We start from the raw sequence: 6,620 nt of genomic DNA on the forward strand, positions 1-6,620 counted from the left end.
AGATTTTCAATGTTTAATCTAAATAGGCTGAAAACTCGGCTGGAGGCCGCATTTCCACAAAACAATTTAACGGCTTAAGGCCTAGGAAGAAGAGCTTTCACTTTGAAAAGGCTGAAGGCCTTATCTTAAAATATTTCGTGTAAATATCGGCTGAAGACCTCATACTAAAGAGTAACAATCTTACGACTTAAGGGCAAGACAAAGATTTAGAGAGATTAGAATTCGGCTAAAGGCCACACACCATGCTGAAAACAATTTTACGGCTTAAGGTCTTAAGGAAAGAGCTACTAAATTTCAACTAAAATAGGCGAGAGCATTTATCCTAAAATGCTTCACATAAAACTCGGCTGAAGGCCACATACAAAACCCAAACTATCTCACGGCTCAAGGCACAAAGATATTTCGAATTTTAATTTAAACTGAAAAAGTCAGCTGAAGGCCGCATACAAACTAGAAAATATTTCTTCTGGCTTAAGGCCTAGACTAAATATTTCAACTTTTGATTTGAAAAGGCTGAAAACGCGGCTGAAGGCCACATACCAAACATGAAACAATTTTTTTCTTTTTTACTGCTTAAGGGCTAAGATAAAAGCCTTGCAATTTTAATAAGCTGAACTCGGCTGAAAGGCACACAGAGTACTTAAGACTAAAAAGAAAATCACTATGTAAAACACAAGGAGCGGCCCTCAGAAGGTTCCAAGAATCGTTTAGCTGAGACAGGCAGCCAGACCAACTTCTTAATCGGAAGGCAACCCAACCAAAAGCCAGCCGACAAACCAACCAACAAGATCAGTTCTGCTCCAGCCAACCAGCAAAACGACAACAAGCTGTCAATAGCACTACATTCTGGATACTGGTGCCCATTCCAGCCAAGTCAGAATAAAAACCCAAAACTACCAACAACACCTCAGCTGTCGAACTACATGCCATGCTGGGCAGCATCATCCCGACGAGGAAAATATACTGTCAAAAACTACATCAACGACCGTGGCACATCACTGGAAAGTCAACGGCCACAAGCCAAAAGATAACAGTCGTACACTTCATTAATGAAGGAATGAATTAAATTAAGTTAAACACCACACAGGAAGATGGCCACAATTCTAGTCAACTTCAATGCACACACGTTGTTGGTCGTGGGAATCTCCCAGAAAGCGACAACAAGGATCAAACGAAGAGATGTGATAGCAGTTGGGGCTTGATAGTAGGTTAAGTGAGCACTCAGCTTTAGTGTCCAGGGTCGGTGGGCGACGAACTTCGTAACCCTCGGAAGAAGCGCCTCACAATTCCAACCACGCGTGCACGCCACCAGTGGCTCCGGCATGATCACGCGCTCGGAGACTTCCTCGCTGCTCTACCCCAACCGACCGACTGCCCAACACCCGGAAACGGTCAAAAGATCATATACACTTCGGCCGATGGGATGACCGGACGAACGACCAACCAACGGTCGTACCCGCTCCAGTCTTCTTCAGTCGGACAGTACATGTGTGTCGCCAGCGGTCGGCAAGTACTGGCTGGCAGCACCTCACTGCCGCTCCGTGCCTGGCGCTCCTTCGTCCCTGACTGCTGCTCCATGTCTGACTGAGCTGCCAACTGAACTCCAGACACACGACGACCCGGAAATACTATCGGTCGCTCAAGAAATGGTACGAGAGTGCACTTATCGATATGCGCTGCTGCTGCCACTCACAGGCAGTTAAGGCAGTATGTCAGTGACGCCAGTAAATGGAATAAGTAAACGAGGCGGCAGTACCGTAAAAGAAGATGACAAACAACAAACTGCGTGAACACGACCAGCGCACACCTCAGAAGTACAAAAATGTTGTGGAAAACTCAGGAATACTGAAAGACAAGTCGCTTAGTAATGTAATATACAGGAAGTACGGAGATATAGGGCGAAATTGCTACATGAAAAATGTGAAGAAATCGAAAATGAAATGATTGTCGGAATAAATGGCTCAAAATATTGAAAAGTCAACCTTCGGTGAAATTAAAAGCATAGGCTGTAATATCAAGAGCGCAGTGGGAGTTCCAGTGCTAAATGCAGAGGACAGAGCGGATACTTGCAAGTCCTGTTTGAGGGGCTGGCCCTGCCTGACTACGTGATAAAGGAAGAAACAGTAGTCGATAGGAAAGAGGTAGGGGATCCAGAACTAGAATCGTAATTTAAAAGAACTTTGGAAGACCAAATAAGACAGAAGGTGTAGATAACATTGCATCGGCATCTCTAAAATCATTGGGGTAAGAGGCAACAAAACTATTCCTGTATGAGAATGGCGATATACCATTAGACTTTCGGAAAAACATCATCCACACAACCAGCTCGAAAGCCCCTGCATCCAAGTTGCTGGGAAGGATAGTATACAGAGGAACTGAAAAGGAAATTGAGGATAGGTTGGATGACGATAGCAGGGCTTTAGGAAAGGTAAAGGCACCAGAGAGGCAATTCTGGCGCTGTGATTGATAATGGAAGCAAGGCTGAAGAAAAATCAAGACACGTTAATGGCATTTGTCGATCTAGAAAATTCGACAATGTGGAATGGAGCAAGATGTATGAGGGAACAATAAGATTGTAAGACCTTCGACAATGTGGAATGGAGCAAGATGTATGAGGGAACAATTAGATTGTAAGACCAAGAACTAAATGCTGGAATTAAGAAGGGTGTAAGACAAATGTCTAGTCTTTTGCCTCTGCTGTTGAATGTATACATCGAAGAAGCAATAACGGAAATAAAAGATAGGTTCAAGAGTGGGATTAAAATACAAGATGAACGGACATCCATGATAAGCTCTCTTTTTCACGTTGGTCCCATCACTCAAAGTGAAGAAGCATCCCAGGGTGTGTTGAATGCAATAAATAGTCTAATGAGTGCAGAATATGGAGAGAGTAAATCGAAGAGACACAAGAGCATTGAGAAGTAGCTGAAATGAGAATAATGAGGAACTTAACATAAGGAGTGATGATCACGAAGTAGATAAAGTTAACAAATTCTGTTGCCTAGGCATCCAATGGTGGATGGAGCAGAGAGGATATGAAAAACAGGCTAGGAGAGGGAAGAAGGCATTCTTGACTAAAAGCAGTCCACTAGTATCAAAGGCCATAAACCGAGGAAGAAATTTCTGAGAAAGTACGTTTGGTACACAGGATCGTATGGAAGTGAAACATGGACTATGAGAAAACAGGAAGGGAACAGATTAGAACCATCCGAGATGTGGTGCGGTACAAGAATGTTGAAAATGCGGTAAGGAATCAGGAGGTCCTCCGAGCAATCGGCGAAGAAAGGAATATATGGAAAACACTGCCAAGAACAAACGACAGCTTGGTAGGACATGTGTTAAGACATCAGGGACTAACTTCCATGGTACTAGATGGATCTGCAGAGGGTAAAAGCTGTAGAGGACGGCAGACATTGGAATACATTCAACAAATAACTTACGACTTAGCGTCCAAGCGCTACTCTTGAGATGAAATGTTTGGCATAGGAGAGGAATTCGTGGCGAGCCGCATCAAAGCAGGTCAGAGACAGATGACTCAAAAAAAAAAAAAAATTAAGAGTTAAGGTTTTTACGCGATCGTTTGACACGCCATTTGTAGCGTTAGAGGCTTTAAAAGTACACTCCTGGAAATTGAAATAAGAACACCGTGAATTCATTGTCCCAGGAAGGGGAAACTTTACTGACACATTCCTGGGGTCAGATACATCACATGATCACACTGACAGAACCACAGGCACATAGACACAGACAACAGAGCATGCACAGTGTCGGCACTAGTACAGTGTATATCCACCTTTCGCAGCAATGCAGGCTGCTATTTTCCCATGGAGACGATCGTAGAGATGCTGGATGTAGTCCTGTGGAACGGCTTGCCATGTCATTTCCACCTGGCGCCTCAGTTGGACCAGCGTTCGTGCTGGACGTGCAGACCGCGTGAGACGACGCTTCATCCAGTCCCAAACATGCTCAAATGGGGACAGATCCGGAGATCTTGCTGGCCAGGGTAGTTGACTTACACCTTCTAGAGCACGTTGGGTGGCACGGGATACATGCGGACGTGCATTGTCCTGTTGGAACAGCAAGTTCCCTTGCCGGTCTAGGAATGGTAGAACGATGGGTTCGATGACGGTTTGGATGTACCTTGCACTATTCAGTGTCCCCTCGACGATCACCAGAGGTGTACGGCCAGTGTAGGAGATCGCTCCCCACACCATGATGCCGGGTGTTGGCCCTTTGTGCCTCGGTCGTATGCAGTCCTGATTGTGGCGCTCACCTGCACGGCGCCAAACACACATACGACCATCATTGGCACCAAGGCAGAAGCTACTCTCATCGCTGAAGACGACACGTCTCCATTCGTCCCTCCATTCACGCCTGTCGCGACACCACTGGAGGCGGGCTGCACGATGTTGGGGCGTGAGCGGAAGACGGCCTAACGGTGTGCGGGACCGTAGCCCAGCTTCATGGAGACGGTTGCGAATGGTCCTCGCCGATATCCCAGGAGCAACAGTGTCCTTAATTTGCTGGGAAGTGGCGGTGCGGTCCCCTATGGCACTGCGTAGGATCCTACGGTCTTGGCGTGCATCCGTGCGTCGCTGCGGTCCGGTCCCAGGTCGACGGGCACGTGCACCTTCCGCCGATCACTGGCGACAACATCGATGTACTGTGGAGACCTCACGCCCCACGTGTTGAGCAATTCGGCGGTACGTCCACCCGGCCTCCCGCATGCCCACTATACGCCCTCGCTCAAAGTCTGTCAACTGCACATACGGTTCACGTCCACGCTGTCGCGGCATGCTACCAGTGTTAAAGACTGCGATGGAGCTCCGTATGCCACGGCAAACTGGCTGACACTGACGGCGGCGGTGCACAAATGCTGCGCAGCTAGCGCCATTCGACGGCCAACACCGCGGTTCCTGGTGTGTCCGCTGTGCCGTGCGTGTGATCATTGCTTGTACAGCCCTCTCGCAGTGTCCGGAGCAAGTATGGTGGGTCTGACACACCGGTGTCAATGTGTTCTTTTTTCCATTTCCAGGAGTGTAGAACAAGTTGCAGACATCCATATCTTAATAGAATTATCGTATTGTATCTCTACATACGTCTACTGATAGCTACAGCAGTACATAGAGACTTTGAGTCGGACAAACCGGCGCTAGTAGCAACAGTTGTGCTTATTAAATAGTTGTCATTAAAATAGATGAAGCAAATTGTGAATTGTTCTATTAATTAGTCTGCAGCTATCTGTCTTTGAACCGTTGTAGTATTCGTTTGAAAGAACAAAAACGTAGTAACACGATAACGTTCAAGTAGCTTATTGTAAATTTCTCGTTTGATCCACGCTAAAGCCGTTAAGAAATTATTCCGGTTACGACTTTTTTTATGTTAGTCATTGCTAAAATGTCACAACTCGCCTCTGAACCCTTACACTGTACCTGATCCTTTTGTAACACCATAGTAAGATATTACGTATTTTTTTCCTTCTGCTTAATTATGCTTTGCATAAAGTGCAGTTTCTTTAATATTAGTTCTTTGATATGTTGCACTGTGTTTTCTCTTTACTGACTTATTGCTTTGGTTGTATTCAGAAAGGGATGATTTTGGTTAAATAATTTTGTATTGATTTGTGAATAATGGAAAATGCACTTAAAAATATTTACTTGCTACTTTGTAGCTGCTGATCCACACTTAGGGCTGTTGGTCTTTTTATTTTTTGTCATCAGTCTACTGACTGGTTTGATGCGGCCCGCCACGAATTCCTTTCCTGTGCTAACCTCTTCATCTCAGAGTACCACTTGCAAACTACGTCCTCAATTATTTGCTTGACGTATTCCAATCTCTGTCTTCCTCTACAGATTTTGCCCTCTACAGCTCCCTCTAGTACCGTGGAAGTCATTCCCTCATGTCTTAGCAGATGTCCTATCAGCCTGTTGGTTTATGTTATGGTAAAAGATGGAGTGGTTCCCCTCTAGAACGGAAGTTATTTAGCTCGCGCAAATTACGGTTGGTGCGAGTGAAAAGGTGGACACGACTGTCAGTCGGAGTGCAGTTGACAGCTAGTGATTGGAAGGTGCATTGTGCAGGTGCCGAGTGCGGCTTTTAGTGCTTGGATTTATTACGCCAAGGCATCGCTTGAATGAATGGATTTAATACAATGCTCTATGGCCTGAAATTATTGTAAAATCTGATGATCGTAGCCATGAGCCACAGAGCATATCAATTACAACTGCACGTCCATCTGCCATCATATACTCGCCACCAATATTGCGCAATCACTGTAACAGATACGGGGAATCATAGATTTGTAAAGTGATGGATCAGCACATTTAGTATGTGCGGATACAAGGTAACTCATACCTACCTTGATTTTTTCCCTATCATAACACCTATCAGGATCCTCTTCTTTTGAGCTCTGATTTCCAAGTGTCCAGATTGCGAGAAATTATTATCAATAATTATTTAATTAAATTACCTCAAAACTGAGTGAAACAAGTTATCTAAAATTACTGTCGATGTTGGTAAAGTTGAGGAGGAAGTAAGTGTGCCTTTTGTGAAAGCCTCTCACTGACTGAACTAATTCATTTCAAAGTTTCGTGGCCTTTTAAAATTACTTGCTTTACTTC

This window comes from Schistocerca gregaria, chromosome 1, assembly GCF_023897955.1.
Source record: "Schistocerca gregaria isolate iqSchGreg1 chromosome 1, iqSchGreg1.2, whole genome shotgun sequence".
NCBI classification, from domain to species: Eukaryota; Metazoa; Arthropoda; class Insecta; order Orthoptera; family Acrididae; genus Schistocerca; species Schistocerca gregaria.